The 11,059-nt window shown below is 28.1% G+C and overlaps 1 long non-coding RNA gene across 1 annotated transcript; it reads right to left on the minus strand.

The window, feature by feature from the left end:
• Positions 1–5,372: 5,372 nt before the first annotated feature.
• LOC107883601 lies at positions 5,373–9,832 on the minus strand. Its single transcript, XR_001679408.2, has 3 exons — positions 9,519–9,832; positions 9,346–9,435; positions 5,373–5,504 (listed from the first exon to the last, which is right to left on the minus strand). It is a non-coding gene; the product is annotated as an uncharacterized LOC107883601 (long non-coding RNA).
• Positions 9,833–11,059: the final 1,227 nt, after the last annotated feature.

Here is an 11,059-nt window from a genome sequence, read left to right on the forward strand (position 1 = left end):
AAGCTACCCATACTATTTTTTGAATAATTTCAAGGCTATATAATAATTTTGTGTACATTATTTCTGAACATATAAACCACATGTGTGTGGTAAACGTCAAGGTACATCAGAAATACATAAACAACGATTTTATTTACTCATTATGTTATGTTTGTTTTATCGGTTGCCCCCTTTGAATATTAAATTAATTAAAAATAAAAATAAAACACATAATATGGAACTACCAGCTAGTAATAAAATAACCATAAAAAGATATAAAAAACACGATAACAATTTTCACAAATGTATATTATATATATTTTTAATGATTTTAATCAATAGTAACTTCAAACTTGAGAAAAAATTTAACTTTATATGCACCTACTTATGGATATTTTAAATTGTATGCCTATATAGTATATATAAATGTTTTTATTTGTATCCATCCTATTTAATAGTTTCAATTTTGATAATGATTAAGTATTGCAACAGGTACATATATACCATACTACCATGGACTTCATGTATATATTAATATAATGTGGCAATATACAATATATTATAATTTATAAATATACACTAATCTTGGCTAATAATCGTTTTAATTGAGTACTTGAAATAAAACATAATAAAAATTATTGTACGCCATGTATTTTAAAACATCAAACACCTACAATGTTATGAAATAATAGTACATCTGTTATTTTCAACTAAAGGTCTAAAGTTATTTGTAAGTTATGGTTACCTATAAAATAGTATATAAAAGGAATAAAATTTTAATTAAAACCTAATTATGTCCAAAATAGTTTTAAATTTATCTGCATAGGTACAGTTTATTAGTAAGCAAAAACTATTTTTTTTATTTTATTGATCTCTTCAAATAAGATCATATTTTTTTCAAAGACATAATTATTTTCCATTTTTTGCCCACTAATAAAATAATTTAAGCAATTGACTAAATTTTAAAATATTATATTATCTACCTAAGTATATCTAATCTTTATGTAAGTATATTAGGTAATTAATACAAACTTGAGAATTGATATACTGATAGTTGTACTATATGTACATTATATAAAATAGTACCTATGATATAAGTAGGTACTTTGAATAATTAACGAATAAAACATGATTGACGCTACACTGTAATATTATGACAAGTATATAATAATGATCAAAATATTTAAAATTATGTTATATATTATACGAACCTAACAGTCGCGTATCCAGAATTTTATTTCGGGAGGAGCTGATGAACATTTATAAACATAGTAATACAGTAAAACAAAAAAATAATATTTAATGATTTAAAACACAATGTATACAAATACACAAGCCTGGGCATAAACGCGTTAAAAAGTTAAAAGTTAAGTTAATTTTAACTTTTTTAAATTTAATTTTCATTGACTTAATTTTTAACTTAACTATTATTTTAATTGATATTAACTTAATAAATAACAAGTTACTTTTAATCAAATTCAAGTTAAGTTAATTTATAAATAATTAAATAATAAAATAAAAATTATTATTGATATTACATAACCATTTATTAGAATAGGGAATTACAAATATAGTTAAAAATTAAAATAAATTAATATTAAATAAATATTTTACTGAAGTATAAAGTTGGCTATATTCTCAAACAGTTTTAGACTTTTAGTTCCCTGAAAAAGTATTCAGAGTTTAAAATTAAGTACATTCTTAAATACCATGTTATTTTTATTTAATAATTTTAAAAAAATGTATAGTACTTTAATATTAATACTTTAGTGTATTAATAAATCAAAAGGTCGTATTTGTTTTGGCATTTTCAATTTTGTATTTTTTTCGTACCTACTTCATAATTCTATTAATTCAGTACCCGTGTATAGAAAAGCTATTGGCTATTTCCTGTGTTCAATAATATTTATGATTTTTATTATTTAAACAATATTACTGAGTATTTATAAAGATATTATAAAAAAAAAAATAATAACTTAACTTAAGTTAATAAGTTAATTGAAAATGTTCATATAACTTTTAACTTAACTGAGTTAAAAAAAAAAATTAGGTTAACTTTTAACTATTAACTGAGTTAAAATGTTTTACATTAACTTAACTTAACTCAGTTAAAAATTATCATTAACTTGCCCAGGCTTGCAAATACAAATGTAGTATTAGTAGGTACTATATAACAAGTTTTAATCGTCTAGCTCGTCCACTATTGGCAAACTAGTCTAAAACCATATCGTCCATTGTACAAATATTTCTATGAATATTTAGTAATGCTAAACCAACAAGACGATTCTCTGAAGTTGAGTTTCTCAAATATGTTTTTAATATTGCTGAAAAACTGCGTTCAGCTGATGCAGTTGACACGGGAAGTATGGCAAGTATTTTCAGCAGTTGGTAGAGATTGGGATATAGAGTTTTATCACAAGAAATTAAAGCGTCTGTGGAGGTGGAAAGTCTTGATGATTTTTCTTTTTGAGTCATATATAACGATAATTTAAAGATGAAATTAAATCATCTAAGTGGGGGATAAAAATAGTTCTCATATAGTATTCTTCAGTGGAACAATGTGGAATATTTGATCGATTTCTTTGATTAACACATATTCGTGTTTTTTTTTCCTCGACATTTAATAATGTTGCAATTGCTTTTGCTTCTTAGTAAATATCACCAAATACAGCTGAACAATTTTCTCTCATTTTTTGAAATTTTATTGTTATGGTTTCTATTTGTTTAAGAGCTATAGCTAGATCTAAATTTGACTTTTGTAAGTATTTTGACAAATTATATGTATATCCTATAACTTACTTGAAATATTAACTGCTACAATAAAATTAAAATTACATATGCAGTTTAACATACCGTTAGTTCTAGTTAAGTCAGTTCCAACAAAATAATACGAATTTAAAATCTATAAAATGGAATTTAATAATTTTGCATTGACTTTCATAGACCATGAAAATATTTTTTAGATTTTCTTAAAATTTCGGGGGGGGGGGCTGCAGCCCATTCTGCCCTCCCTCCCCCATAAATACGCCCCTGGAACCTAAACATTCATTATACACATATATTATATAGATTATATCCTATATAGGTATATAGATATTATAATATACCGTAAAAGCATATAAGAATTATTTATAGGGATGAAATGTGATAGACATCGGCACATCGCAAAGAAGTAAAATAAATAAGCATTAATAAATGACCTAATTCAATATTCCATTCTTAGTCCATGCTTTCCTGTACCTAATTCTCATTTTGCCATTTTGTCCTCATACATTATAATTCATCGTGCTGGATTCAAAAATTTTAAATTTAACTGTTTTCTAATTTAATTTTTGAATATGTAATTTGTTTATATTTAAAACAATAATAGTCGAAACTAATGGTTTTGTGTCGTGGTTACTTATATAAAAATGTTTTTGTGTATAATAATTTGACACCAATAAAATTATTTTTAAGCAGTTATTGCAATTAACCACTAATCACTAATATATGTGATCAATATACCTGTATAAAAATAACATATTTTAAACATATAATATTAAGGATTTCGGAAATGAGATACCTATAACCTATTAATTAGAACACGATCAAATTTTGTGTTTCGTAATTTTTTTATTTATTATATATTATCATAGGTACCTATAATACTATTTGAAATTGCCTCTATTTTTAACCTAAATTTAGTATAAAGTATCTAGTCAATTTACGTGCTACAATCAACATAGTGTACCTATTAAATATTATAAAGTTTATACTTTATAGTGATAAGTGATTGCTATATCTAAATCAATGTTAGATATTAAAGCCCTAAGGTTCTGAATTATTGTATGTACTATATTACACTGTACCTAATTAAGTACTAATTAATGATAAAAATGTTATAATGTGTTCTATGATTCTATATACATGTGCGGATAGTAAGATTACCTGTTTAGTCGTGTTGTGAGCTGATACTACTATTATATAAAATCTGATGGAGTATTGCAGTACCCACATGTAAATAAATATCAACGACCTCGAATCAGCACCCATAACGCTGAAAACTTGGTAATATATGTCGAATAGCGTCATAACACACAGAGTAAATAACGACAAGCCCATGGGTATGGCGAACAAATTGATCAACACGTAGACAGCGTCTCGAATCAACCGGTGTCTGATACGTATTATTTCTATTGCATTTGCGATCGAGTGGTCGTTGGACCCGTAAAAGTCTCCGTCGTAGATGACTCGGTGTCCGACGGCAACCGTCTTTTCTACGATGCTCATCGACGTGTGCGTGATTTCCCGACCGAGATGTTCCAGGTCCCGGTTGATTTTGAAAAACTTGTTGTCCAGCGTGCGGCACATGATTATGAATTGCGTTTCTGTCATAGACATTCCTATGTTTTCCAGGTACATGAACACGAAAAATATCAAAACCATTGTACCCGAATCGCTTTTGTACAGTATAAACAGCCTCAGTATGTTGAAAGGCAGAATAACGGACAGATACAAGACGGTAAGAAACAAATGAAACAGCGAGCGATTACGGTGTTCGATGTCGGTCGTTGGTGAGTACACCTCGTAGGCTTCGATGTTTTTCTCGTAAACCGGCATTATTGTACAGTACTTGCACAGCAACGTGGAAAAGGACAGGAAACAGGCAACGGCTATCATTCTGGGGTAAATACCTTGCACGGAGGTGAACGACACCCCAGCGCAATCGCCGTCCAACAGGCACAGGACCAACGGAGACATGACGAAATTGTAGACGCAGGTGATTAAAAGCACTATTGCTAATATGAAGGTGAAAAAAGTCAATAGAGTCATACCGTATATTTAAGGTAATAGTGGAGTCAGCTATGACCACGTGTATACTATTATAATATACGACGTACAGCAGAAAAATATATATTTTAATTGATACATATCGGTGAAATTTTTTTTACATCACATATTATAACTAATAGTTAATAACCGATTATCAGTTCAAGCTCTAAATATTATGCAGTTAAAAGATTTTATAACAAATCTTCTTTAATTTATACAACATATTATGTTATGACTTAAATGTGCATTGTGCACTCACAACATATAATAAGTAGGTAGGTATATATACTAACTATACTACAGTGCTCATTTCTCGTGTCAGTACGTTAATATACTTTTTTTTATGTAGCGTTATATATTTTGGTTATTTGTTTAATAATGCAAGTAAATAATTAATAATGTTGTTTCTATTGGTAGATAATTGGTCGGTATAATAACAAATAAACTGTAACGTTTTTAAACTCATTTTAAGCATTGGTGAACATATTTTATTACTTATTATTATGGTAAGTTTATAGGTATACGCAGGTATAATTTTAAACTTTATAGATTCCACAATAAAATATACTAAAGAGCACGTCTATAGTTTTTTTATACTAATAATTTTTGTTGTGTTCTAAAAATATTCATGATTTTTTGTTATCCGTAAATTGAGTAATTTGTGCGTGAAATTGTATTAAAACGAAGAGATACGTGGTGCCGACAGCAATAGCCTAAAACAAATAACACAATTACACAAATGTTATTGAATAATCTGATATATATATATAATAATCAAAACAAAACACTTCGTTGAACTCCGTGTAAAAAACGGCTAAGTAAAAAAAAACATATTATCTTTAAGCAAATCGTTGGCGGAAATCGGAGGGGCTTAAAGGGGCTTAGCCCCCCAGAAGTCCGTCAAGCTCCCTACTTTTTTAGTTTTGTAGTATTGGAGCCCCCCTCTGGTCACATTGATGTTAATAATGTTACCCCCCCCCCCCCTTAATATATTTCCACCTATGTATGCACTATAAATATGTATTTTCATAAATATAAATGGTAAGTAAATTGCGTTTAAGTACAACTATTTTGTTTCAATAATTTATTTACTTAGCGAGAAATTATTTTGGGTAGAAATGCCCATTATAATATGTTAAATTATAATGAACTTCTAATGCCTTTTGTTTATTTTGTTCACGTTATTTGATGTGCTGTGTCATAATATAACATATGTAATTTCTCACCAAGTAAATAAATTATTGACACATAATAAATGAAGTCCATAGGCGTGCGCAGGTCTTTTTTGCAGGGGAGGCAATACCTTAGCTAAGAAGGTCCAGACACCAAACACCTCCCCCGATTTTTTCCCATCTTGATATGAGGCAACGATAATTTAAATAAATCCTCACACAAAATCAAGTATATGGTTCTATTAAACCGTGATATTGTTCTATACGATTAATAGTTTGGTTGAACATAAAATTACGAATAGAGTTTTCAATATGTCCTTTTTAATAATATCTTTGACAATCAAGAAGAACACAATAAAAAATTATTAAGTATATAAATGAAAAAAGATGGGCAAGTGGGTGTCGCTCTTCTTTACAGTAAATTACAAGTGGGTCACTGTATTGAAATTGTTAAATTTGAATTTCCACTAAATAAGAAAATCGCTACATGAGAAATCAAGTGAATATGCAATGATGTAAAAATATGAACATCAAACGCTCAAAAAAATTTAATTTGATTTGTTTGTAGACATTTTGTTTTTTTTTTGATAAAGGTAGAAAAACTTAAGAGGAATCTTGTATTACATTTTCAAATCTTAGATTTAAATAGAAAATTGTTTATGAATTTAACTTACATTTTTTTAAACGGTAACACCTATTTTCAACACCAAATTTCGATAGACCTATTTTTTTAAGCAACTTTGATAAACAAACTTTTTTCCTATCTCAATAATTGTCTAAGCTACAGCCATCCTAAGTTGAAACAAAATAATTGTTGTTAAATGTTTCAATGTTTTGTATTTTATCATTTTATTATTATTTTTAGTTGGAAGCAAGATAAATGATACAAATATTATTATACATTTTTTTAAAATTGAATTAACCCGGGCAAGGTACATTCAATTTTAAAAAAAATGTAAACTTCGTTCCTATAAACCGGATTTAGTTCACCATCATCGATCGGGAGATATTGAACGTAGGTTATTATTTATTGCATGTGTACTGCCGTACTGGTAAAATTGAAGATGATCCTCTATTTTTTAAGTATGTCCTTTGGACCGATGAAAGTAAATGTACCAATAATGGTGTAATAAATACACAAAATATCCGTTTTTGGGCAAGTAATAATCCACATTGGGCATTTGAAACTAATTTCCAAACAGTGTGGGGAACAAATGTGTGATGTGGAATATTACGAGATTCCATATAGGGCCCTACTTTTATGACGGAACCCTAAATGGAAGAAGATAATTGGATTTTCTCTCTAACCATTTACCACCAATGTTGAAAAATGTTCCATCAAATATTCGGAAAAACTTGTTTTTTTCAACAATATGGTACTCCAGCACATAATGCTATTGTTGCTAGACAATACTTTAACGATAAGTTTGGAAATAATTTGATGGGAATAAATGGACCAATAGCTTGGCCATCGCGTTGACACCACTTGTTTTTTTACTTTGGGGTCATTTAAAAACTGGTGTTTTTTAAATTTTTTTTAAAATTGAATGTACCTTGCGACGGTTAATTCCAACTTCATTTGCAATGTGACGTAATATGGATGATCCAACCAAATATAATAATAAAATGATAAAATACGGAACATTGAAACATTTAACAAACATTTTTTTATGTTTCAACTTAGGATGGCTGTAATTCAGACAATTTTTGAGATAGGAAAAAAGTTTGTTTATCAAAGTTGCTTAAAAAAAATAGGTCTATCGAAATCTGGTGTTGAAAATAGGTGTTGACATTTAAAAAATGTAAGTTTTATTGCGCAAGCGCACAATAAAAGAATTAAAAATTCGAAAATATTCACAAAATGTGTATTTTAGTGTTCCTTAGCTCCTCGAAAAAACCCCGATTCAATCCAAGGTCACTGAATGGAAATAGTCCGTGTTACCATTTGAGTGAAACACACTGTATAGTAATTTGTTTTAGAGTTACACCAAAAACCAAAATCGATTATGTCCTAAATCGATTTTACGTATAATAATTTCTGTTTTTCCTTAATTTTTCTTTTGTTTTTCACGGTACCTTTGAAAAATACTGGAAAACTTTTGACCCCTCATAGTACCAACTAGATTCACTTTTCTATCAGAAAAGATTCTGTTGAAGAAAATCTTAGTACTTTTACTGTTTAAAAAGGTGATGACAGACCAAAAAAAAAAATAAAAAAAACACACATAATTTTACAATGAAGACAATCAATATATTCATCGCTCCGATCACAATATAAAATTAATAAATAAAAAAAAATAATTTGAAGAACTTTTAAAATAGGTAATATGTTTTATTTAAGTTCCATATTATGTCGTTTATCGAAATATGTAAAATATGATGGAGATAGGACTTTTGCGAATAGGGAATCAGGCCTACGAAATGTTTGGAACCTTTTTTTGCTCTCCTGAAAAATTGTCATTTTGGTGTTAAGTGATTTGCAAATTAGGTTGATGATATGATAAGTCAATATTATCAAAGAAGAAACCAGTAACCATAGTTGAAACTTGAAGCTGTCTTATCATTTATCAATATAATATTATTGTCGATTTTAACATTATTAAATATTTACTATTTTCAAATAGCATACCAGTATACCATTGAACATAACATTATTAATATTATTTAAATATGTTTTATCAAAAAATGGCAGGTATTAATGTATAAAATCTTGGTGAAGCGAAAATTCTCGCAGGGGAGGCAGCTGCCTCCCCTGCCTCCCCCGTGCGCACGCTTAATGAACTTTAATTTAATTTACTTAGCATTTATTTATGGCATCACATCTATACAGTGCTTAATTTTTTTTTTTTTTTTTACACGAAGTTGGACGAAGTGTTATTGTTGTGATATCACCAATTTTTTAGAACATTTTTGAGACAACAGATTCCAGATTTAATTATAATTTCTCGTTAAAAAGTTTGCACGTTTCCTTTAATAGTTTAATAATACTTAATTTCTAACAGTACGATTTCGATGATTTTGCCAAAAGGATCGTATGCCCAATTTTTTTAATTTTTTCAAATTTATTAGGTCTTAATTGTTTTAGTAGACAAGTAGTTAGGTCCGTTTAAAATAAACACCAACATTTACACTGTTCAAATGGACAGATCCAGTTTCTAGATTATAATACACTGCCATGCCGCCGCTATATTTTTTTTTACTTATCTGGACTGTGGCACTGTATATTATAGGTATGTACACAATAAAAAATTCTTTAAATTGTAATCCACTCATGCGTTTATCCTATAGGCTATATAAATGTAATATTTAGAGAATAAATAACACATTTTTCTAATAACATCACATAGGTACTTGATGTCAATATGTCAAAAGCACAACTTACCGAAGCGACGAGACGACCGTTTAAGGTGAAACAGTCACAGGCAGTTATATCAATGGATTGGTGATTCATTTGTTTCAGAAACAATTGCAACTGTAAATTTCATTAAAAAATAGAATATTTACTACCTACCTATAATAATATTATACAAAATTGTATAACAATAATAAACAAACCTCATATTTCGTATTGTTATTTAAATGCCGATTATTTATTTCTGTTACAAGCACTTTAGTTTTATAGCCCTGAAAAATATACAAACACGAACATTATTTTTTGTACCTTAGTCTATACTAATATATTTATATATGTATTGTGTTTAATTTTTTTCAAATTATCTGATATTATATTATTATCATAGAAACTAATCGCCGACCCCTATTATAGACTATGATGAGAGTACTCCACAATCTTATTAAGTTGTTGCACTATAGTAAATTCAACATAATTGTATAAGTGTACCCTGCAGGAACCTATAAAAAAAAAATCAAATTTCGTTCAAGTAGGTACCTAATATACTATTATTATAATAATAGTGGTAATTAAGAATTTGGCTAATACTGCAATAAAATCCACATAACATGACATATATATATGTACGTATATGGGTATATCATATATCATAAGGCTTTGCACCCGTTTAGCCCATATAGCCAAAACCCTTAAAAATTATCAAAACCGTAAACCCATATAACCCGATTGATTTTGATGACTTATAATCCGAAACACCCAAAACCGAAATTAAATTCTGGTTTTAACCCATAACCCGTATTAAAAAAATATTACATTTTCAAGTGACATATGAATTTGTATGTATAGTTCACGGAGAATTCAGTTTTTCATAATTTGGAATACTGGTTACATGTGACAAGTGTGATACAACTGATAAATTGTTTTGATTGTTTTAAATTGTGTTATTTTTATAATTTTTAATATAATATTATTATGTACGTAGTGAAAATTGTCTTGTGTAAGTTTTTTTCTTTATTACTATTCAATACTTTGTTGTTAAAACATTTAATATTTAATATTATACAATTTTAAATTATATTAAATTAAATTATATAACGTGTGTCACTACTGTATTAGACATTAGTACTGAAAAGTTGATTGTACAACTTTATACTTTGCTTAATCAAATTTAACACTTTACGCACAACAAAATTTATATATTACTCGATTTTAAATAACCCATAACCCGAATAAATAAACTGGCTAAACAAAACCCATATTCTTTAAAATTAAGAAAACCTGAAACCACAACTTCTATTTTTATTTGAATCACTCGAAACCATAAACCGAATAAATCGTTTAAATGCAAAGCCTTGGGCATATGTATTATGTATAGAGACAGAGACAATGAACACATCTGAAAAAAATACCGAAAATCTACATTTTCAATCTAAATCAGAGCCTTCACACACGTATATATAATATAGTATTTAGGTGGTACTGTGGCAGTATTATAATATGTACTTCATGTACAATGTTCTGTAGGTATTGGTTATTATTAGCGTGTGCAGTAAAATGGGGTTAAGTCGGATTTTGACATTGTAAGGTTTTAATACGATCGAAACTGATATAACTAGATAATCTCTTTCTAATAAAGGAAAAACGTTTGACTCAAATGGTTACCTATAACTTATAAACAAAAAATATAACTATTTTTTTTTTAGATCAGTACTTATAAGGCTATAACATTATATAGGTATTTAAT

Source organism: Acyrthosiphon pisum, chromosome A2, assembly GCF_005508785.2.
Source record: "Acyrthosiphon pisum isolate AL4f chromosome A2, pea_aphid_22Mar2018_4r6ur, whole genome shotgun sequence".
NCBI lineage: Eukaryota > Metazoa > Arthropoda > Insecta > Hemiptera > Aphididae > Acyrthosiphon > Acyrthosiphon pisum.